The 24693-nt window shown below is 37.0% G+C and overlaps 1 protein-coding gene across 5 annotated transcripts in view; it reads right to left on the reverse strand.

The window, feature by feature from the left end:
* Positions 1–24693, reverse strand: part of MARCHF1 (membrane associated ring-CH-type finger 1) — a 1238958-nt gene that overhangs the window by 617782 nt on the left and 596483 nt on the right. Inside the window, exon 1 of one of the 5 annotated variants that reach the window (XM_069097667.1) lies at positions 6540–6710. The exons of the other annotated variants lie outside the window; for them this stretch is intronic. The gene's annotated coding sequence lies outside the window, so the exon portion shown is untranslated. Of the gene's footprint in view, positions 1–6539; positions 6711–24693 lie in introns of those variants that run through there. 5 annotated transcript variants of the gene reach the window in all.

The following is a 24693-nucleotide window of genomic DNA, read 5'->3' on the forward strand; positions in this document are numbered from 1 at the left end:
AATAAATACTATTTTATTAAAAAAAAAAAAAAGAATGCTCAAAAGTCCTCTATTCCATTGAATGACGATATTTTCCTCTGTAACATGATACTCAGTTTTGCTGGGTAGGTGACTCTTGGTTTTAATCCCAGCTCCTTTGACCTCCAGAATATCATATTCCAAGCCCTTCGATCCCTCAGTGTAGAAGCTGCCAGATCCTGGGTTATCCTGATTGTGTTTCCACAATATTCAAATTGTTTCTTCCTGGCAGCTTGTAGTATTCTCTCCTTAATCTGGGAATTCCAGAACATGGATATAATATTCCTAGGAGTTTTCTTTTTGGGATCTTTTTCAGGAGGTGATCAGTGGATTCTTTCAACCTCTATTTTGACCTCTGGTTCTCAAACATCAGGGCAGTTTTCTTTGAGAACTTCCTGGAGGATGATTTCTAGGTTCTTACTTTGATCATGGCTTTCAGGTAGTCCAATAATTTTTAAATTAAATATCTCTCCTGGGTCTATTTTACTTGTCAGTGTTTTTTCCAACGAGATATTTCACATTGCCTTCTATTCTTTCATTTGTTTGGACCTGTTTAACACATCTTGATTTCTTATAACGTAATTAGCTTCCATTTGGTCCAATCTGACTCTGAGGTAATGATTCTCCTCAATGAGCTTTTGAGATTCTTTTTTCCATCTGGCAAATTTGGCTTATTAAGGTATTCTTCTCCTCATTGCCTTTTTGAGCCTCTTTTGCCATTTGAGTTAGTCTTTTTTAAGGTGTTATTTTCCTCATTCAGGCTGTTGACTCTCATTTTGTAATTTTCTTGCATTGTTCTCATTTCTCTTCCCGATTTTTCCCCCACTTCTTTTATTTGCTTCTTAAGGTCTTCTATGGCCTGTAACCAGCGCGTATTTTCCTTTGAAGTGTTTGGTGCAGGGGTTCTGACTTCACTGTCTTCCTCCTGCCCCATGCTTTGATCCTTTTTGTCCCCAAAATAGGAGTGTAACATTGAATTGCTCTGCTTATTTTGCTTCATTTGCCTGCTCATGTCGCCACTTGGTCACGTGACTCCTGGCCTTTTTGCCACAGTAGGACTCTGCTACCAGAGAGGGGAGCTTTGTCCCAAATGCTGGGTTTTTTTCAGCTCTTGAAGATAGTAATTAGGTGCCCTCTCTGAAGCCTCCACATGCTCTGGCAAGCTGGTCGCAAGCCCCAGGACCTCCACCCTAGACTGCAATCCAGATCCAAGCAGGTTAAAGCAAGAGAGATTACCCCTCAGACTGGTGCTTTGTCCCCCTACACTCTGCAGGCCAGGAGCTGAAGCTGCCACATGGCACTGGCTGGCTGTGCAGGCATTTCTGCGGCTTCTTGCCCCAGGGCAAAAGCCGACACACTCCCACTTACTGGGTCCCAAAATCCAGGCTGCACTGACTGCACTCTGTCCCTTGCATCTATGTGTTGACAACTCTGGAAATGGCCACAGCTGCTGCTGATCCAGAGTCTCTCCGGTGGGCTGGTCAGACCCACCCTGGGGCCAAAACCTCTGGCTCATGCAGGCCTGGCCTCGGCTTCCAGAGCACTGCGCTGGCCAATTCCTGCTGGCCTGCCACGCTGTCTTCAGCAGGAAGTTAGCTTTCCTGTGTCATTTTGTGGGTTCTGCAGCTCCAATGTTTGTTCAGAGGCCCCTTTTTACATTGATTGGGGGAGGTGGAAGCCGGAGCTGCTAGGAGGTTGTGCTTCTACTCCACCATCTTAGCTCCACCTCCAAGATGCTTATCACTTTCAAGCATTCTTGATGAAAAAAACAGAGTTGAATAGAAAATTTGACATTCAGATACAAGAAGCAAGAGAAGCATGAGAAGGAAAACAGGGAAAAGATATCACAAGGAGTTTATCAAAGTTGAACTATTTACATCCCTACACGGAAAAGCAATAATTGTAACTGATGAAACTTTTCTCAGTATGAAAATAGTTGAAGTGAATAGAAATATGTATGTATATATATATATATATGTATATATGTATGTCTATATAGGAGGGTATATGGGCATATGAATACATATATGAATGTGTGTATAGATGTTTATAAGCATATAGAGATAGAGGACAGAGGACCAATTTAATAGGAAGGGATGATACTTAAAAAGTGAAATTAAGAGGTGAGCGAAGAATATAAGAGGAGATGGGGAGAGCCAGAATGGGGTAAACTATCTCATATAGAAGAAGCAAGGGAAAATGCTTCTCAATGGAGGGGAAGAATAGGAAGGCAAAAAGGCAAAATCTTATTCTCATTGAATTTGGCTCAGGGAGAGAATGACATACACACTAAATAGGGTATTTCACCCTACAGGAGAGTAGGGGGGAAAGGGATAATAGGGGGGATGATGGATGTGAGGGCAGGCTGTGAGGGAGGTGAGTTGCAAACACCCACATTTGAAAAGGGACAGGATCAAAGTAGAGAATAGAACAAGTGGCAGGTGGGATAGGAGGGAAGGAAATATAGTCAGTCTTTTACAATATATCTACTATGGTAATGTTTTGCATAGCTACACATATACAACCTATGCTGAATTGCTTATCTTTGCAGTAAGGGTGGGTGACAAGGGAGGAAGGGATTGAATCTGGAATCCAAAGTTTTAAAATCAAATGTTTAAAAAACATATACACACACACATGTGTTATTATTTATACTATTTTATATGTAATTGCGAAATAAGAGATACAGGCACTGGGGCATAGAGATCCACCATGCCCTACTGGAAAAGTCAAAGTGGGTAGGGGAGAAGATATGAGAAAGAGCAGATTGGAGGAGTGGATATCTGTGGGACCACTGTTTTGGGGAGGTGTGTAGGGGAAAAATGAGGAAAAATTCGTAACTCAAAAACTGGCGGAAATGAATGATGTACACCAGAAGTTAATAAAGCATTTGAAAAAAAAAAAAAGAATGCCTTCCTTCATCTTAATCCCAGAAGGAAAGCTTATAAGTTATAAAGTTACCATTAATGCCAGATTCTATGATTGGTTAAATTAGGTAAAAAGAAAAGTAGATTAACTTTTTCAAGACAATAATGTTTTGCTTGGTCAGAGTCAACCTTGCCAGAATAAGGTTCTTATTCTTTTCTTTTTCTTTGTCAAAGGAAACTAATTGTACCAAAATACTTACTATCTATGTAATTCTTGTCATGCTAGCCTTGGAATCAGGAAGATGTGGGTTGAGTCTTTTCTTTTGTCAAATACAAGCTATGTGACTCTAGGTGACTCACCTAACTTCTTAGTATCCCCAGTCAATGCTCTAGAGTTATAAATTAAAAGTAATATAAGGTGGGTAAGGTAACAAGCAGTTTCAGTTGAGTTGTTCATCTGCACTGGTGAAGGGAGTGTTTGCATACTAAGAGCTCCCTCCAATTCATTGATTCAGTCACAGGTAGGGAGCAATCAGAAAAGTCACCAATAAGCCCCCCAGAAACCCATCAAATCCTCCCTTCAACTTAGAAAACATCAAACAAAATCCAACAAAGGAAACAACCACATCTGGTAGCATATGAGCTACTCTATACCTATAATCCCTTCCTTTCTACCAAGTGGAAACAAGGAAGAACCCAGGGAGGCTCAAAGTTTGTGTCTCCCAGTAGTGAACCTACAATGGTTGTTTGTTATATTTATTTGAATTCAGTAGCCTTTCAATGTTGTTTGCATTGATATTGTTGCGTCTGTGTATCTTGTTTCCCTGGTTCTGCTTATGTTACCCTGAATCAGATATTATGGGCTTTGCCAGGTTTCTCTAAATTCCTCTTATACCTATTTCATAAGGTTCTTTCAATATGTCCAGTTTCTTTATAAGGATATTCTACCCTACATGGATTAAAGTGGATTTGAAAGCCTAAGAAAATTATTAATTTCCAAGTTGTGTTGATGACTGGTCATTTTTAGTTTTAGATTAAATATAAACACACCACATATGTAATAATTATAATAATAAAAATAATACTAGTAGAGAGCTGTTCTTGAAGTAGGAAGAGCTAGGTTCAAGTACTGTTTCTGACACATAATGACTGCATGACCCAAGGCAAGACAGTCACTCTAGCCTGCTTTTAACACAGTAAGTTTCAGAGAAGATAACTACCTACATTCATGGAGGAAGTAACCTCACCTGAGAGTTCTCTACATTGTTGAAATCAAAGACCCAACCTCTAGTTCCTAAAGCTGCAACAAAGAATAACTGACATAGTAGTAATTTAAATTTTGCAAAATGTTACCTGTTTATCATTTCATTCACTATAGTACAGGTATTATCATCCCCTCACATGAAGACTTTGAGAGATTTAATGGTTTTCCCAAAGTCACACAGACCTGACTTGGGAAAGTCTGAGGCATTAATGTATAGTAAGGGCACTTATTCCTTTGTTGCTAATAATCAAGCCATCCTGTCACTAAGGGCATTCCTCTCTTTAGGTAACATCGTATTCATACCCATAACTGAAACCAAGATATTAAAAAGACAAGATTTTCATTAAATGCCTACAACTGCTGATTAAGTTTTGATGGAATTTTTCAGCTTTTCTTATTTTTAGTATGGAATTGTTTTATTAAACTTCCTGAAAGCAATTAAAAGAATGCTTTCCATTTTCAAGTCATCTAAGAGTTGCCTGACTCCTCAAACAGGTTTTTTATAAAAGCCAAGCAGAGAAAAAAACAAAAAAATAAAATAGTTTCTAGATACCCTACCAAAAATAGATGTTAAGACTTCTTGGATGCTAAATAAACACACCATTTAATATCTCCATTCAGCATTATCATCAAAATTTAGCTTATCTTACTTAAAACAGATCAAAGAATCATAACCCATTGTTGGTCACCATGAACCTTTGCACATTTCATTCAGTATAGACCTATGGCCACAGGACCACCATATGTATCAGGAAAGGAACTCATAGACTATCAGGTCCAGTCCCCTTGTTTTAGGGATGAAGAAAGTAAGACTAGAGGCCCAGGGTCACACAGGTGGATTTTGTTCCCAAATCCTTTGGCTATAGCGACAGCATTCTTTCTACTATATGACATTAACTTTAAAATTGTTTGATTTCCCATCACCCTCACCCCCACCATTACCCCAAAGCCCCTTAAAGCAATCCCTTTTGCTACATAACAAATCTGAAGCACGCAAACAAAATAACACACATTGGGGAGGGGAGAACACAACTTTCTGCTGCTAGTTGAAGCCACCTCTCAAGGATATTTAATTTATGAAAGTTAAAACTACTATCTCCTGCACTGTCACAAGGCAATTACTGAAACAAGAGTGCCTTTCAATCTAAATCATTCAGGATATCTGAAATGTTCTACTATCTAATAATCTCAGTCACATCAATAACCTGTTGATTTTCAAAATTATTTTTTTAAAGTAGGTCATATGAACTTCTAAGGGGAAAGCAGCTGTGAAAAGTGTGCTAGATTTCATTCCCTCTTACTATCCATTCCTTTACATAACTGTCTATTGTATCTTCCCTCACTATTCACATACTTAAGTCTTCTAAAGAAAAAGATTCAAGTTCAAAACTGGAAGAAAAAACACACACATTTGTCCTTTAAAAGGTTAATGAGAACCTTGTACCAGGCAAAGATTGTTTAAAATGGATAAAGAAATTTAAGTTCCAGGGCTTGGTTTCTTGTCATTCAGTCTCTGGATCTCTCTTTTGGTTTGTTTATTATAAAGTTTTTTATAGTATCCTCATCTAACATTCTTATCTTACCATCTCTGAAATGAATAAGAAATACAGCTGTTCTTAAAATTAGAAAGGTCTCTGCTTTGGCTGCAATAATATCAATATTTAGTTACTTGCATATAACCTTTTTGTGGTGTAGGTTTCAGACTTAAGACTTTCTCATAAAAAGAAAGAATGCAAATGAAACTTAGGTAAAACAGTGTGGGGTGGAGAATGACAGGAGAGAGAGAGAGAGAGAGAGAGAGAGAGAGAGAGAGAGAGAGAGAGAGAGAGAGAGAGAGAGAGAATATAAACTGAATTTAATGTCATTTACTACGATATTATTGGTTTCTCTACATTTCTGATGAGGAAATTATTTTCCACCTATCTGGCTTGTGAAAAGGAAGTACTGTTAGAATGTATCAACAGCAAAGAAAATAATGAAATTGTCCTCATTCATAAACCAGGGGCAGGATATGTAAAGGGTGGGGTGGGTTAGGGGGAGATATATTACAATAAAAGTAGTGTAATATCTCAGTGAAATGTTATAATTAATTTTATTTATTATTGTTTAAATAATAAAATTAATCAGCCTGCAGGAATTCTAACCTGTTCTCTTAGCAAATGTCCTCCTGGTCTCAGTTTCTTTTTTCTCCCTCCAGAACTCTGAGATGCATTTGAGTTATGTTCTCATTAGTCACACCTAATTCTATTCTAATCTATTGTCACCCTGCTGAAGCTTTGTGTGCAGCTGCTCTTAAACCAAGGGCACTATCCATCCCACAGAGCTGTGAATACTGATTGGCTGCTGGGGCTTGGCTTGTCCTTTCGTATTAAAATCAAACCTCCTCTTACCTCCACTTCCTTGTTCTTCTCTTTGTTTCTGCCCAATGAACTTCTCCCATTGCTGGCAGTCTCCCTCGCTGGGATTACAGAAATGTGCTGGAGGGGCATGTTGGCAGTGCTGGAGATTGCCAGTCCCTGATTGGCTGCCTGATCGCTTCACTCCCCCTGAGTAGCCCACCTGTGTAATTGTTCACATCCTTGCTTTGCCAAAGCTCAGTTCTAAACAAAAAGGGGAAAATAGTGTTTGAGACACTGTACAGCATCAGCCAGGGGCTTCTTCCCCAAAAGTCAAGTGTATCAAATTAGGGGAAAATAACATAAAGACCCAAGAATCCAGGGAGATTTTGTTCTGTTTTGTTCTCTTTGCATTCTCAGAAGGACAATTTATTGCAAGTCATACCTATATTGCTTTGTTACCAGGAACACCCCTTCTCCCCCAAGAGCATTGTTGGAGACAATTCAATTTCTATGGTACCTAATAACTGTCGTGGAAACCAAGGAAACCTGGGTCTCACAGGCCCTTATTAGCAACTACTTCCTTTAATGGTACAGACTCCCACATTTGAAGTTGCTGTCACTGCTTGCTTTTGTTTCCCTCCTGATTCCCCAGGAGTCCACTAAGCACCCAGAGACACAGTCTCCTGCTGACTAGGTAAATAAGCAGGAGGCTGAAAAGCTTAGTGTCCTATTTTGGAACCAAATCCCCTCCTTAAAAAGCATGGGGAGCTTGCTGTGTCCTTCATGCATCTACAATAATCTCCTTAGGTCAAAGGAGCTGCCTCTAAGTCAAGAGTATCAGTGATCATTTGGAAGGAGGGGAGGAGGGGGGACAGAGAGAAGGAAGAAAGAAAGATGGGATAGAGAAAAGGAGAGATCAATTAGGGGAGAGTAGAGGTAACTGCAAATGTGCCTTTATGTTTTAGAAGTTTAAAAAAAAGTTAACTATTTGTGGTTCACTCCTTCAGTGAGACAAGAAGACAAATAAGTCTTCATAGGGAGATAGTGTCCCCACCATGTAGCTTTGAGGAACATTGTTTTCATGAATTTATTATTTAGCCAATTGCAGCATCTCTGTTACCGAGAAATATACCCTCCAAAGTCTTCCACACCATATCTAAAGTTTAAAAAATAGTTATCTAAGACTTTTTAATCCTTGTTAAAAATTGCTGTGCTTATTTCTTGTATATAAACCAACCAACATTAAAATTCAGATAGAAATTGTCTGCAGTTTAAGAACAGATCTAATCATTTATGTTTCTGAGCTTTCTTTTCTTATGAGATTTTATTTCAATAATCAACAACACTTAGAAATCTAATTCTCTGACAATCTTTCTTCAAAAACTTCCAAAATAAGTAGACCTAGCCCACTCACACTGGAAAACTATTTAAATTCCTAATAACAATTAATGTATTTTATAATTAGTTTTGCAATCCACAACAGCTGAAACAGGGTGGGAAGGTGTCTCTTATTAGCTTAAACTCACATTAAAGATGCAGGGAGAGAAGTTCACAGGATCAGAAGATTTAAAGCTAAAAAAGATGGGGTATGAGGTCAGTTTAAGGTGTTGCTAAAGGAAACAACCAGCCTGCTAAAGCATTTTTAGTTTAAGAATTTGCTAAAACTTACATTTTAATATTATCTCAAGTAGAACTAAACTATCATTGTGTGATTCCTAAATCAGTCATAGTTGCACGTATGAAAGTTACATAATAATCACTTTTATTATTTAATCCAAAGTTCAAATTTGGAGCCAAATGGCATATTTCCTTCTTCTGAAGGAAACAGAATTGGCTACCCCCTGAAAATCTATTTACCATAGCTGCAAATCTGCTGAACATCTATGAATTTCACAGCTTGGAAGAATAGCATTTTTGGTAGTTATATTCATAAATTTAAAAAACTAAGGCCTCTTCTGTGGTCAGAGTCCTGGCACTAAAGAGAGAGAGAGAGGTTAGTCATTTCTTGATTCAACAATAGCCTCCAAAATCCAGACCCAGTAAATTTATCTCGTCTGAGGTTAGAGTAGAGCTAGGGGCCTAAAAACTATACTGTTTACATTCTAATGAGTTCTAAATATTGTGAAAAATAATTTACTTAAAATTTAAAGCAGCTCTGTCCCAACCTCCTTAGCATGTTTAGAAAATTAATGTGGAGACTATTTATATACAGAACCTTTATAACTAAGTAAATATCTAAATAATCTAGCCTTCAAATGTCTCTGCAAGATATATTCACAAAAAGGAGGCAAACGTGGATTTTTAGCTTGAATTAGCTAAATAATTGCCTCAATCCTTTACCTCATTACTCATATAAAGATATCCTTTGTTTGCTCTGAGAACAAAAATCAGATTTAAATTTCAGGCAAATCCTTTTTATATGGTTAAGTTATTTCAATTAGTGCTTCTTTATTCTAAAGTTTAGCTTTGGAATTGAATGGGGGGGATGACATTCAATTTTCAAAAGGCTTCTGCACACAAACCAAATTGGTCCATTTTGCCTTCATAAGTGAACATGTTTTAATAAGAGAATTATTTCAGTAACTCATACATGCTTTATAGGTGTGTTCTAGTTCTCATTGGGTGTTGCTATCAACTCTAATTTTTAATGTTTCTAAAAATATTTATTCATGAAAGAAGCTTTTGGCACCCTCTGTATTTTAACACTCCACTTTCTCAGGATGCATGTCAGCCTAACACTTTGAGTAATATTATAGACTTGCACTTATGAAGCTCCTTTCATCAAGTATTTTGATGAAGAATACTTTGGCAACCATAGCTCTGTTCCTGGTCTTTACCATCTATAGTCAAAAAAGCTGGACAAGAATTCCCTTTGCCCTGGCAGTGGCATTATGCCTACCTTACTCTATTGGTCAAACAGGAGTGAATTTCTGTACCTACTCAGTCATCTAGGGCTATCAAAAAAGCACAAAGCCATGAGTCACAATGGAGCACATCCTAAAGGTACTCAGATAAAATAAAAGGTGATTTTAAGAAGATGGTCCATAGCATCCTTCATACTGAATAATTCAGCTCCCTAGATTCTACCCATAGTCCTTGATCAAAATAATGGAATATGTCCAGATTGCCTCTCTTGTACAGCCACATATTCAATTCTATAAACATTTATTAGGTGTCTAATACATGGGCCATGGGCACTACATAAGGCACTCAAATAAAAAAAAAAGTCCCTCTCCTCAGGGAGCTTATATTTTAATGAGGAACTACTACACAAATGCAAGTAATAATTAAGGATAGGGACTGCATCTGTGGTTTCTACATTGATCTAGGGAACTCCCAGGTGAGGAAATTCTCATCAATGCAAGATGGTAATTTCTTTGCAACATGTAGTTTTGAGATTTGCCAACAGTACCAAGAAGCTTGCCCATGGTTAAACAGATTGCAAGTGTCAAAGACAGAACTTGAACCTGGCACTGTAGATCTTCCTACGCCTTCACAGTGAATAGCTATCCATTGGGCCATGCTGCTTCTTATAGTTACTAAGTATATTCAAATAATATTTAATTTTCTTGTTTTTTTTTTTAAGCAATTGGGGTTAAGTAACTTGCTCAAGGTTACACGGCCAGTTATTTCTGGGTGTGGTGCTGAGTGTCTGAGCCCAGGATTCGATCTCCAGGTCTTCTCAACACTGGAGCCGGTGCTCTTACTTGCTGTGCTACCTGGACGCCCCAATATTTAATTTTCAAAAGAGGTTTTAATATCTAGGGATGACTATGAGAGGAAGATCAGGAAAAGACATCTCATAGGAGATATTTGTGCCTGACCTCTACTATGAAGGAAACCAGGGCTTCTACAAGGCAGGTGAAGAGGGAATACTCAGAGGCGAGAGAATGAACATTTCTGAGAAGACAGCTAGCCAGTTTGAGTAGAACAAAAGAAAGGCAAATCAACATGAAATAAGACTAGGAAAGGTGGGTGGGTGGGTTATATTACTGGGCCAGATTTTATCCAAGAGGCAATAAGGAATCACTGAAGATGTTTTGTGAAAAGGACAGGCATCTTCATATCTTTACTTTAGTAAAAATAACTGGCAGTTCTGAATTTGACTGAATGAAGAAGGAACAGACTAGAAAATGGGAAACAAATTAGGAAGCTATTTGTAAAAGTCCTACTGAGAAATGATGGGCACATGAACTAAGGATGATGCCATATGATTGGAACCTTGTTCCAGACTTTCTGAGGGCAACAAGCTAAGTAACAGGTACAGACACAGCAACAGATAGGAGATACAAGACCACAAGAGGATGAGCTGTCATTCAAAGCTTCATTGGCTCTGATTTTGTATAACAGGTATTCACAGATTACCACTCTCCTCTCCAAGCTCTCTGCCCAGCTATGGCAAATTGAATGGGCTGTATTTCTGGTCATGTTTCATTTGCCACCATCATGCAGATATAGTCATGACCTCAGACATCAAAGCATATATCACCTTAATGGAGAGAAAAACACTTCTATGCATAAAATACACACATGCATATGCATTCACAGGAAAGATAAGAGAGAAGAATGTGAATGAATATATTTAAAATAGTCTTTCAAAACTTCTTAAAAAGGAAAAAGTATTACAAATCACAATAAAGTATAAATTAAAGACTGACACATTAACTGGGATATTTCTTGTCATACATTAGTATAATGATAATCCATGTTGCAACAGCTCATAAATGAGGGTGGCTAGGTGATGCAGTGAATAGAGTGCCAGCCCTGGAGTCAGAAGCACCTGAGTTCAAATCCTGCCTCAGACACTTAACACAAAAACTAGCCATGTGACCTTGGGCAAGTCACTTAACCCCAACTACCGTCAAAAAAGCAAAACAAAACAAAAAACAACTCATAAATGGTCATTACATTGTCCAGGCTACCAAGAGAAAAAATTGTTAAGAGCTTGATTTTTATAACTAATGGTGTTGGTGGTGGTGGTGGTGTGTGTAGTAGTTGTAGGAAGAGGAGCTGTTGGTGTAGTTGTAGTCAGAGTAATGGTGATGGTAACAGTAGTAGTAGTAGTAGTAGTAGTAGCAGCAGCAGAAATAGTCATGGTGGTGGTGGTGGTGGCAACAGTGACAGTGGCAGCAGCTGAGATTTATATGGTGCTTTAAATTTTGTAAAATGCTTTTTCTATCTTGCCTCTTTTGATCTTCAAAATAACCTTGTGAAATATATACTATTATTATCCACATTTTATAGAGGAAGCAACTGAGCCCAACATAAATTTAGAGGCTTACCTAGAATCACACTAGTAACTTTCTGAGGCAGGATTCAAATTCAAATAAGGATTCAAACTCAAATCTTCTGAAGCTCTTTGCTACTCTATCCATCATGTAAGTCTCAGTCAGAAAAGACTTCAGAGGTAGATTATCTATTACAGCAACTGTCTGAAACATGAATCTAGCCTACGACTTACATGACAAACTATCTGGTCCCTGCTTGAGCTTCTCCAGTGACAGCAAAATCAATACTTTATGAGGGGATTAAAAGGAGATAAATATAAATATCAGTAAACCACTGGAATATGTCACTAGGGGAGACTTTGGTGTCAGAGTGGAGAATGAAGGTCCTTAAAAAACAAACAAAAAAAACCATTAAAATTAAAAAAAAACAACAAGGGAAGTGTTAAGCCAATAGAATGTAAATTGATGGATTAGATGAAAAGAATATTTTAAAAATTTTAATAATACTATAAAAACTGAGGAGAATTATAGCAATGCAAATTCACCATATGGAACATTTTCTGTAACAAGCTGCTACTGAAAGACAGTAGTTTTTTTTTTTTCTGAAAATTTTTCTTCTAGTACTTTAATGAAAAAAATCACGAGACAGTTTGAAAATTTTGAAATGATATATTTAAATTATTCCAGGAGCCAAGAAAGATGATGGCAGCTAGGTGGTACAGTGGATAGAGGGTTGGGCCTGAAGTCAGGAAGACCTGAGCTCACATTCTATCTAAGACTAGCTGTGTGAACCTGGCCAAGTCACTTAACTGCTCTTTGTTTCAGTTTCCTGTAAAATGAAGATAAAATTAATATGTACCTCCCATGGTTGTTTTGAAGGTCAAATGAGATAATTATTGTAAAGTGCTTATCACAGTGCCTGGTACATAGTACTATATAAATGTTAGCTATCATTATTATTAAGAAAAAAAGTGTTATTTTATGGCCCATAGGGTTATCTACAGTATAGTTCATTACTATAACATAACTGAACATAAAATTGCTTTTGTTTGCTCACTGTAGAAAGGAATTGACAGTAGGCTAGATGGGAGCAGGGAAGTGGAGCATAACAAAAACACATTTTGTTATGAGGAAGAATAAATGTATAAATGTTTCAACTTGTTGAATTGCCCAATTTTAGCCTCAATGTTGAAAAATATAAAGACACTAGGAAACACATAACTTTTTTCCCCACTTAATATAATTTTATTTTTCCAATTACATGAACTCTCCGTGTAGCAACTTCCTTCACCAAAGCAGCTCAAAAACTCATTTGTAAGCTATAATTTTTGTGATTCGTCTAAGGGTACTAAGAGAATAACTGAGTCAGAAGCCAGAACTGAAACCAAGTTGGTCTTCTCGCTATGCTGTGTTGCTGCTTGTATTTTCCAGTGACAAACTGCATATGAGAAGTATCATAAAAAATTGGTGAACCATTCAGTATTGAGAGTGAGGAATACCAAATAAACAGTCTTGAGTGTTGTACTGGTAACTGCAAAATGTTAAAAGAACTGGAGAAAGGTTGCCCATATTTTGGGTGAATTTTAAAGAAAAATACAGGTAAGAATGATTCTGAAGGAGAAGACATGGGTGGATCCACATCTTCTTTCATGGAGTAGTAATGTTCACACTGATGAGACCATGGATATGGATACTCCACTTACAGGATGATGGATTCATGGAAATATCAATTTGTATATGTAACTATGGAAAATATCTATGAAGTCCTTGGTATAAAGAACTGGTATAAACTTGATATAAAGAACAGCCAATTTGGGAGCCCCTTTCACCAACAGTGACAAGTTCCAATGCATCTATGGCTAAGGCGATGAGTGCTAGAGAATTAGCCTGAGGTGCCGAATGGTTAAGTGACTTCCACAATTCATTCATACCATAAATGTGAGACATAGGATTTGTCTTCCTGATTCTAAGCCCAGGACTCTAGTATAAATGAAATGGACACTAGTTTTCCAGTCATTCTCCGATCAGAAAGTAGGATACTAGATCAGGTGAAATCCCTCTAAGCGCTGAGCTATGTTTAGCAGTACTATCCTAAATTCAATTCATTTTTTTTCAGCCAAGGATGAATCAGATTATACAATATAGCCAATTCATTCACTTTCACCATTTTTTTTTACTCTCATTGCCAATCACCTCAATCAGATGAATGAATAAATGGAACTGTGTTGATTATTATGTGCTATGTGCTATTATTATGTGCCTGTTATGTGCTATGCAAAGGGCTAAGTGCAGTGGGATGTGAATGAGGGATTAGTAGAGGAGAAGGGAAGGACTCTTGGGATGTCTGGACCTTTTGGGTCCTCTGGCTTCCAGGTGGGATAAATTTATGGTTATTACATCAATCACTGAAATGAGACAAATGAACAAAGGCATTGTATCTCTCTGCTCCCTGCCCCACATATCCATATACCCTGCTTATAGCATAAGAAAACCAGTGGAAACATTATCTAGATATTAGGATGATGGGCCTTTTATTGCTTCTTTTCTACTCTTTACAGGAAAAGGAAACTTTTAATTTAATTGTGTGAAAAAGTTAAGAAGCATAAAGAAGAGTAATCAGGAAAGAAGACAATGTTTGAGATTAATTTGCTCTGTGGAAATAGTGAAGTGACTACATTCTAAGAGGTTTAATTCTTCTTAACCAATGGAATTAAGAAAATCCAATTTAACATTTTCATTTTCCACTTTGACAATTGAAATAAAACACTGAAAGTGGGTTCTAGTATTATGGAATTTATTTTGATAACGTAAGACAAATAGCTTTATTCTCTAACTGTACAAACATACACATCTGGCAGGTCCTAGCCACAGATCAGGCTCCTGAGTGTAGGCCAGCATATTATTGGAAAGTAGGTGTTAATCAGGAGAGTCGCCAAGAAAACAAGTTCCTTCAATAACTTGGACTTGAATCTGCCGTGTTTCCCTTCCTACTTTTGGAACCCTCTGATTGTTTACTGGAGAAAAGACTTAGATGTCTCTTGGACTCCAAAATTATTATCTCTCTGGACTGGTTAATTCCTAATATCTCTAGACTGCCCTATTGGTGTCTCCCTTCTTATCTTATTCTATTTAAAATTGTTTTAATTAATTTTTTATACTTAACAAGAAATTGTTTTCTCTCACTACCCTCCAGTTGTGTGATGGTAAAATGTTTAACAACTAACTCTCAAAAATATGTATATACATTTCAGTTTAATCTGCATTATTTTTTCTCCATCTCTTTAAGTCTCAAATTCAACAAAATAGCAAATCAAGTCCTGATATGTAGCATTTGCCAATTTCTGAAGTGTAACTGAAAATTTTACATTGAAAATTTAATATTTGGCTCAGAGTTGACTCCACTACACCCCTGCTTCTATCCCATCCCCCATTCCAAGAGGAAACCTTTGTAACAAATACTCAGTCAAGAAAAAGAAATTCCTATACAGAACATGTCCAAAAAGAAAATGTCTCACTCTGTATCTTGAGTTGGTACCTCTGGACTAACCCTACCAATAAATTCTATAAAAAAAAATTTGCAAAGACTTCATTGATATAAAGAAATTTTCCTTAATATTCAATGTAATCCTCAAAAATATTGGCTGACCTAAATAATTGATTAAAAAAAAAGAAAGGAAAGACAACAGTAAGAAAGACCTGAAGGTACTTGACAGAACTCTGTTCTCATAAAGTAAAGTATGATTCCATCCTGAACCCAAAGACCAGGAGCTACTTGTGAATCTGAAAACCTTCCTAGTATATTACTAGGTTGATTAACTGCTCCACCCTCCATTAAAATCTATTTGGTGCTATTTGCTGGATTCTATAGTGAGCTATAGAAGCCCTCTCTCTCCTGTATGAGAGATTTATATTTCTGTCATCTTTTACAGGGTACAAAAAGCATCAGGGCATAGAAGAGATCTGTCTATGAAGTTGAATTCAAGTTTTGCTTTTCACAGTACTGTCTGTATGACCCTGGGTAAATTGATAAACCACTCAGCACCCCCAGGCAACTCCTCAAGACTCTGAATCACAAAGTTTCCACTTACAATGAATGAGAAAGTACCTTACCAGAACTCCCCAAATGAAGGAAATCACAGGTTCAGTCCCAATCCCTTACAGATTACAAAACATTCTTCCAGTTAACATCCCCTCAAAGATCCCCTTAATCTTTCTCCCTCCCAAACACAGCTTAAGGATTTCTCTAAGTGCTTATCCCCAGGAACTTAGTATCTCTCACCTTTTCCCTAGTGATCAAAATAAAAATAACTCATTTTCACAAAAGAAAACAAAAAAAAATGCTGGTCTGAAATATCAGGTCTTTTGGATGAATAGTTGATTAGATATAACCCACATTTTGCTTCACAGTTAATAATTACCTGTCAGCAAGAGAATAAATCCTGTTACCACAAAGGATTCACAAATAGATGATAGACAGAGAGATAGTGAGTGAGATGGATAGATGATAGAGATAAACAGATAGAAAGATAGATAGAAAATACATAGAATTGAAATTGTCCTAGAATTCTAAATTAATATTGAATTTCAATCTAAAAGGGAAAAATAGCCAGTACATAGTCAAATGAATATAGATTTTTTAATTTAATCTGTATTTTAAAATGCCATGGTCATTTTAGTTGACATAATCTACTGCAGTAACTCTGGAATTATTTAATATCTTTGGATTCATTGACTTTTTGAAGTTATTCTATATCCCCATCTAAGAATAAAAAAAAACCTAGAAGCAAGAATGTTACTGCTTATAGAGAATTAAATATAAAATTGAAATAATGCAATGTTTTCTTTTAAAATATTTTCAATGAAGCATCTCTTTTTGAAATTGAGTTGTCAATAATAACAATAGTAACAACAGCAATAATAATAACATAAAAACTGAAATTAAAAAGTAGCTTTAGAGACTAATACAGATGCCTCATTTTATAGATAAGGTGAATGAGGTCCTAGAAAATTAACTGACTTGCTCAAGGATGCAGAGTAATGAAGCCTAAAACTAATATTTAAGTCTTCAGATTTGCAATCCCATGCTGGGCAGATATGTCTTTTTTTGGCTAATGAATAATAGTTTAGATGTTTTTTTCATTGATCTCTATGCACAAGGCAATAAAAACTACCACTACTTGGAACATATCTCCCTCTTTATATCATTGGCTGTTATTATAAGTTGATATCTTATAATTTGAATGCATCTGCATTCAAAATTCCCATTCTCTCCCAAATCCTTAAAATCAGGAACCACACGGGAGATCTAGAAATCTTCTATAATCCAGTGCCTTCATTCCTCAAAAATGAGAAAACTTAGTCCCAAAGAGGAAAAGTGATGTTTCTGGATTAAACATCTGGAAAAATACCAGAAACAGGATTTGAACTAGAGGTTGACAACAATTTGAAGGGATTTGTTTTTCCTGAGGCAGTCAATTCTTGATTCAGCAGCATATTAGCAATATCTAACCATAGGACCCAGATGGCTCTGGAGGAGAAAGTGAGGCTGATGATTTTGCACAGCCCTTTCTCACTCAAATCAGAGTCAGCTGCAAGTCATGTCATCTCCCTAATGTCACAGTCCTCTTCAAGAATGAACGATAAACCACAATATAGTTTGTAGATCATTTACACGCTTCACTGTCTCCCTTATTTTTGTTTGCTGCTCCCAATAATGAACACAAAATATGAGGTTATCCTCATATCATCTAGATATCAGGATATATAATTCATAGAATAAGTAACAAGGCTAGAGAAAATTACCTACCAGGTAAGACTTCCATTAAGGAAATGATATAAAATAAATGGACAGTTAGATGGCACCATGGATAGGGTACTAGGCTTGAAGTCAGGAAGACCTGAGTTCAAATCTGGATTCAGACTAGCCATGTGACCCTGGGAAAGTCATTTCATCCTGTTTCTCTTAGCATCCTCATCTGGAAAATGAGATGGAGAAAGAAATACTAAACCCCAATGGGGGGCAGAGCCAAGACGGGAGAGTAGAAGCATGACCTTTCCGCTGCTCTGGCTGCCACCTTCCCCAATCCATGTAAAAAGGGGACTCTAAACAAACTTTAGAGCTGTAGAACCCACAAAATGACACAGAGAAACTAACCTCCCACTGAGGACAGCCCGGCAGGCCAGTAGGAATCCAGCGCAGTGCTCTGGGAACTGAGCCCAGCCCCACACTGAGGCTTTAGCCCCAGGGGGAACCTGACCAGATGCCAGCCAGAGGGACTCCAGATCAGCAGCAGCAGTGGCAGTTTCCAGACTTATCAACACATAGATGCAAAGGACAAAGTGAGAGGCCAGTGCAGTCTGGATTTTGGGACCAGTAAGTGGGAGTGTGTGGCTTTTACCCATATGGTGAGAAGCCACTGAGATGCTGCCACAGTCAGCCAGTGCCATGTGGAAGCTTCAGCTCCTGGCCCGCAGAGTGTAGGGGGACCAAGCACCAGTCTGAGGGGTAATCGCTCTTGCTTTAACCTGCTTGGTTGGATTGCAGTCTAGGGTGGAGGTCCTGGGGTGTGTGTCCAGCTTGCAAGAGCATGTGGAGACCTCAGAGAGGGCACTCATCTAATACCTCCAGCAGCTGAGAAAACCCCAGCGTTTGAGAACAAAGCTCCCCTGTCTGGTGGCAAAGTCCTACTGCGGCAAAAAGCCCAAAAGTCAAGTAATTGAGTGGCAAAATGAGCAGGCAAAGGAAACAAAGCAGACAGAAGATTCCAACATTACACCCCTATTTTGGGGACAAAAAGTAGCAAAGCATGGAACAGGAGGAAAACAGTGAAGTCCGAACTCCTCCACCAAAAGCTTCAAAGGAAAATACAAGCTGATTACAGGCCATAGAGGACCTTAAGAAGCAGATAAGAGAAGTGGAGGAAAAATTGGAAAGACAAATGAGAACAATGCAAGAAAATTATGAAATGAGAGTCAACAGCCTGACTGAAGAAAATAATACCTTAAAAAACAGACTGACTCAAATGGCAAAGGAGGCTCAAAAAGGCAATGAGGAGAAGAATGCCTTAAGAAGCCAAATTTGCCAGATGGAAAAAGAATCTCAAAAGCTTAATGAGGAGAATCATTGCTTCAGAATTAGACTTGACCAAATGGAGGCTAATGACTTTATAAGAAATCAAATTCTGTTAAACAGATCCAAAGAAATGAAAGAATAGAAGGCAATGTGAAATATCTCATGGGAAAAACCACTGACCTGGAAAATAGATGCAGGAGAGATAATTTAAAAATTATTGGACTACCTGAAAGCCATGACCAAAGTAAGAACCTAGAAATCATCTTCCAGGAAGTTCTCAAAGAAAACTGCCCTGATGTTTTAGTACCAGAGGGCAAAATAGAGGTTGAAAGAATCCACTGATCACCTCCTGGAAAAGATCCTAAAAAGAAAACTCCTAGGAATATTATAGCCAAGTTCCAGAATTCCCAGATTAAGGAGAGAATATTACAAGCAGCCAGGAAGAAACAATTTGAATACTGTGGAAACACAATCAGGATAACCCAGGATCTGGCAGCTTCTACACTGAGGGATCAAAGGGCTTGGAATATAATATTCCAGAGGTCAGAGGAGCTGGGATTAAAACCAAGAGTCACCTACCCAGCAAAACTGAGTATTATGTTTCAGGGGAAAATATGGTCATTCAGTGGAATAGAGGACTTTCAAGCATTCTTGCTGAAAAAAGCAGAGTTGAATAGAAAATTTGACATTCAGATACAAGAAGAAAGAGAAGCATGAGAAGGTAAACAGGGAAAAGAAATCACAAGGAACTTATCAAAGTTCAACCATTAACATTCCTACGTGGAAAAACAATAATTGTAACTTATGAAACTTTTCTCAGTAGTTGAAGGGATTAGAAGTATATATATATATATATTTATGTCTATATATACATACATATATATGTCTATATATGAATGCATATGTGAATGCATGTATATATGTTTACAGGTATACGTAGATAGAGGGCACAGGACCAATTTAACAGGAAGGGACAATACTTAAAAAGTGAAATTAAGAGGCAAGAGGAATATAATGAGAGGAGATGGGGAGAGACAGATTGGGGTAAACTATCTCATACAGAAGAGGAAAGGGAAAATGGTTACAATGGAGGGGAAGAATAGGAAGGCAAAAGGGAATGGGTTGGAAAAGTTGGAAAAGGGACGGGATCAAAGTAGAGAATAGAACAAGTGGGAGGTGGAATAGGAGAGAGGGAAATATAGCCAGTCTTTTACAATATATCTACTATGTTATTGTTTGGCATTAGCCACACATGTACAACCTATAATAAACTGCTTATATTCCTAGTAAGGGTGGGTGACAAGGAAGGAAGGGAATGAATCTGGAATTGAAAGGTTTAAAATCAAATATTCAAATATATATATATATGCATATATATATACACTATTATATATAATACCATATTATATGTAATTGGGAAATAAGATATACAGGCACTGAGGCATAGAGATCCATTGGAAAAGTCAAAAGGGGTATGGGAGAAAATATGGGAGAGAGCAGATTGAAGGAGGGGATATCCTGTGGGACTGCTATTTTGGGGCAGTGGGTGGGGGAAAAATGGGGAGAAAATTTGTAACTCGAAATCTGGGGGAAACGAATGATGTAAATCAGAAGTTAATAAAGCATTAAAAAAATTAAAAAATTAAAAAAAAGAAAACCCCAATGGGGTCATAAAGAGCTGGACACAACTGAACAACATAAAAGACACAAAATAATAGGTTTTAGAACTGGAAAGGAATTGAGAGCTCACCTAATGCAATCTAAACCCCTCCCATCAATTTCTGATAAGGAAAATGAGGTCCCAAGAAGTGACATGACTTTTCCAAGGCAAGGTAGAAGAAAAGGAGACAGATAAGTCAAATCAGTGAGGGAAAAGAATCAACAGATACAAATCTAAGTGTGACTCAGGTATTTTTGTAATTAAGGGAGTTGGAGAAAGTCCTCCAGAAATCGATTCTCTATGGAAGATACAGTGAAAAGCATAGATAGAGATTGCACAAGATAGAACTTTTAGGTCAAGGTGGCCAACAAGGAACACTAAACATTTTCTAAACACTCTGATCACTCAAAACTCTCTAAAATAAAAATTTTTCACCAGAGGCAAACTAATTGCAGCTGTTTTCACAACTAAGAAGTCAAGAACTTTAACAAGGTAACAGTATTAACAGAGAAGATTAATCCCTAACTCCTGTCCACACTCTGGAAGTTCTGCGTATGTGCTAGTGCTATGAGATCCCATCAGCAATTCCCTGCCCCTGCCCTTACCTCTCCATTCTGGTGCAACAGTTGAAAAAATCGAGGTATAATATCGCATTACAGATTGTATATAGGACACAACATACAGTTTATATATACTCTATTATTCTATATATTCATATACATATATTGAATATACATTATTATATATTCTATTATTCATTCAGGTTATTGATAAAAATTATAAACAAAACAGGGCCAAGGAAAGAGCCCTGTGGTGTAGCACCAGAGACCTCCCTCTCTAGGGCAGCCATGCTTCACTCATCAATGCCTTTGGTCAAGTCATTCAGCTGGTGAAAAATTAATCTAAATTCACTACCATCCAAAAGTAAAGTAGAACAAATTACTTTTCTAAAATTAAAATTCTAAATTAGAAGTAGTCAGTGAAAAACTCTGATATCTCCAGGTCTCCAGTCTTCTAATTAGTTATAAATTAAACTCTTCCCACACCTACATTCCTATACCCCAAATTTCTTTGCCACCACACTTTGTATAATATAAGTTTAAGTTATTTTTATTATGAACTTAACAAAAACTGACAAGTATAAACATTGCCACATAAAAAAGAGAAAATGAATATATCACATATGATATGTTCCTGCTGGCTACATATTGACTTAATCTTAAAATGTCATATTATCTATGTTTTACAGTAATTTTATTTATTTTGTTCTGTTTCACAATTACATTTTTTCCATCTGATTCAGTGGCACTCTGAAGTGTTATGGACCACATCCAGTCTGCAGGCCATATGTGGTCTAAATAATCAACAAAACAATAAATCAAGCCCTGATATGTAGCATTTGCCTATTTCAGACATAAATGCTCACACTGAAAATTTAATAACTGGTCTCCAGACTGAAATAAATTGGCTTCCCCCACAGCCTCACCAGTTTAAGATGAACACACCACCATTGCTCTGCTTTGTGTCCCCTTCTGAACTTTCTTCTGATCTCTTCTGTGTATTTTTTAAAACATTCTCTCTCTCTCTCTCTCTCTCTCTCTCTCTCTCTCTCTCTCTCTCTCTCTCTCTCTCTCTCTCTCTCTCATTGTCACTATCCATTCCTCACTGAAAGTTCTCCCCCCCAAAAAAACAAAAACCATAAACAAAACCTCTCCTTCCCAAATAAGTCCTCTTTCATTCAAGTAGTGGTTGTGCTGGAGAATGTATGTCTCATTCATAACATCTCTGCCAGGAAACAGGATGTATTAGGCTTTTAGAGTTATGTTCACTTATCAAGATTCTTGTGTCTTTGAAAGTTGCTTTCCTTTACATCACTGTGATATAAATTGCTTATATGATGTCATTTTCTCACCTTAGCAGCACCTGTTTTTAAGACTCCTAACACATCTTCCATAAAATGAAAATAAGTCATGGGGTATCCTGTTTTCACTAGCAATATCTAATTGACATGCCTCTTTAGTCCTCTGGATCAGATATTTAGTGCTTAATTCCAAATATCACAACACTTTAGAATGCAAAAATTACAAGAGAGCAAGCAACACAAATAATTTCCTTACTCCTAGTCTGTGTGTTGAACTATTCAGGATTTGGGATTTTTTTCTTCTATGCTAGATCTTTCTATATGTCTGATTTTTCTTTCTATCTGATTTTCTGCCAGACAACCCTCTACCTAAAGATATCAGGCTAAAAGTTATCACTGCTATTATTAATAATCTAAATATATGTGACAAATATATTTATTAGGAAACTCCAATATTTAAGTCTCAGTATAACTTTAAATATTTTTATTTCTGTGTGTTACTTTTTTTTGGAAGGCAATTGGGGTTAAGTGACTTGCCCAAAGTCACACTGCTAGTAATTGTATCAAGTGTCTGAGGCCAGATTTGAACTCATGTCCTCCTGACTCCAGGGCCGGTGCTCTATTCACTGCACCACCTAGCCACCCCCACTATATGTTACTTTTTAAGATTATCCAGTATAAAATACCCTGTTATGTTTTTTTTTTTCCTGTTAGTTGCATGGGGTTGCATTAGTGAATTTGAAATATGACTTAATTTACTGAAAACTGATTCACATATGACCTTTCTGGAACACAGAGAAGGCATAAAATCGCCTTAGTGTACTCATGATGTTACCTTTTATGAATCTATGTCAAATGATGAAGTACCATTTATAGGTACACTCTCTCTGTTAAAAAATTAATCCCTGGAGAGACTATATGCAAGGACATGGATGAGAGTCACACAGGATGGGGCAGACAATGATGAATTTTGATCTGAATATTTAGAAGGAATACCCAAATGATAAGATGAGGGATCAGAGTACTTTCTCTAAAAAAACAGATCATCACTTATTCAAGACTACCCTTACTGTGTGACTCTCATTCTTCTCCTCTCATCAAGTGGACATACATGGACTTCCATGTTTTCTCTTGACACCAAGAAATAGCCAATGGAGTGAAAAGGCTGTCCATTGGTCATCCGTCATTCTTACTATGGAAATATCCCATTTTCTTTTCTGTTCATATGGTTAATAATGTTATACCAATTTCCCCATGAAATTCCTTGTTTATAATGTGTTATAATCTACTTACACCCTTTATGAAACTCTTCACTGACCTTTGGATGAGCCTAAACTTCAATTTTTCAAAGTGCAATATTTCATAATTCACTACCATATACATCACCCAAATAGTATTGATACTAAAAAAGATATGCCTTTGTTTCAGAGAAAATCCTGGGATCTCTAAATAAAGTTTGGCAGCTTCCCAAAGGCAATCCATCCAGCTCTAGTCCTATTTAATTATGGACCCAGGGTATTATCTATTTGTGTTATCTGTCCAAGATAATAACTATTATAACATAATATGATTTATAATTAATAAGTATTATTTAAAAAAATAAACATTTATATAACAAATTGCAAAGCACTTCAAATACATTACCTCATTTCATCTTTACAATTATAAGATAGATACTGGCCACATTTTAGAGAAGAGGAAACTGAGACTAGAGGAGATTTAAGCATCTGATTTAGGATTCAAACTAAAATCTTCCTAACTTTCTGTCCAAAAAATACTCTATTCACTATGCCATGTAGCTACGCACACATTCACATGCAACTTACACATATAGATGTATATCTCTATATAGATATATCTATGTGTGTTTGTGTGTACAATCAATCCTCAATTTTCACAGGGGGAACAGTCCTAGAAAATGATCCAAAAGTACAAACACTGAAACACTGAAATAGGAAATGAGGGAAAAATTATAACATTGAAATAGGAAAAGGGGGTAGTTTCCTGTGACCACCCAAAACTGTAATCTTTCATGGCATACAATGGCTACACACAGTCTGGCATAAAGTTTATCTAACACTTATTTTTATCCTATCTAAGCTGCATTGATGACTTTGCACACACTTGTGCTTAGAGTCAAAATGACTTGCACTATGCTTTAACGTCATAATCAAAACACAAAACTTGAGCTTAAAAACAAACAATAGAAATATGTGATGACAGCATGGGGAGCTCTTTACAATAGTAAGGTGAACAAGAGCAGAGAAGCACCTGGTACAATTGATTCTCACCACTTCACAAACTTGGATGGATTCCATATCTAATTCTTTTTTCTTTCTTGACTATAGCTAGGAATGTGTGCAGATGCCAAAATGAGAGTGAGA

Source organism: Petaurus breviceps, unplaced genomic scaffold (genome assembly GCF_028583685.1).
Source record: "Petaurus breviceps papuanus isolate PSGF00001 unplaced genomic scaffold, PetGlider_PUasm1.0 126, whole genome shotgun sequence".
Taxonomy (NCBI): Eukaryota; Metazoa; Chordata; class Mammalia; order Diprotodontia; family Petauridae; genus Petaurus; species Petaurus breviceps.